The sequence below is a fragment of the Suricata suricatta genome, chromosome 12, assembly GCF_006229205.1.
Source record: "Suricata suricatta isolate VVHF042 chromosome 12, meerkat_22Aug2017_6uvM2_HiC, whole genome shotgun sequence".
Taxonomy (NCBI): Eukaryota; Metazoa; Chordata; class Mammalia; order Carnivora; family Herpestidae; genus Suricata; species Suricata suricatta.
This window is the reverse complement of record NC_043711.1, coordinates 43,379,344-43,380,362: the sequence shown is the minus strand read 5'-3', so window position 1 is coordinate 43,380,362 and position 1,019 is coordinate 43,379,344.

Below are 1,019 nucleotides of genomic sequence, written 5' to 3'. Positions count from 1 at the left end.
TGTAGCGTGGACACATTGGGTCCTGCCCTCCAGCTCAAACCTCTAAACCAGGCAACTCATTCAGTGCTGTCTCCTTCCTCCAACTATCTCCCCTCTCTAGTACTGTTTGTTTCGGGTCACTGTGCTTTCAGGTATTATCTTTTATATTTTGTCTGTACTTCATAGCTTTTTGCCTACAGGAAGGTTAGTTCTGAGGGGAAAAAAAACATTACTAGAAGTCTGCAACTTCCCAATGGAAAGAATTACTGAACCTTATGCTTGCTAACGTCTGTATGTCTTCTTCAGAAAGACATGTATCAGACTATTTTAGGGACCCTAGAATAGTTAAGATTTTTATCATTAAATTTCCTTCTTTATTCATATTTGAGAAATTAAGATGTTTAATTTTAAGAAACTTTTAAGATGGCTTCTATATGCAAGATAGGAAATTCTGCAAGTGTGTTTTATATTTATATTAGTGTGGATGCACTGAGCAATAGGAAACAGAATATGAGCTTATGAATTTTGCCTGTGTAGGGGAAACACTATTTATGGTCAGTAATAAGTGTTATGTAAAAGTCATGCCTGCTTACATACCCTTAAATATTTTATGATGAGCTGACAAATAGCTACATGAGTGAGGTCCACCTCAAAAAGAGTGGCAGCCGCTGGGTCATCCTGGGTTTCTGGGCAGGATAGCTGAAGCAGGTCCATGTCAAGGGGCCTCCGTGGTAAGAAGGGATCAGTTGGCCTGTAAAGGCCTTCATCTGCTTTGTGGTGCTCCCTGGCCTGGCAGTGAGCAGGCTGAACATCTTCCTGAAGTCACATCACGGAGAGTAGGAGAAACCCAAGTTGGTTGCCAACCCCCATCTCCGCATCGGGTCCAAGCCCTTTCCCTGGGGAGATGGTAATCATACTCTATGGCATAACCTCATGTGAATCTACTTCCCACCAGCTAGAAAGATGAATAAAGGGAACATGGAGCACTACCCGGTGGGAACCACAGCACTGGTTTGGACCGTGACTCTGCCCACAGACCA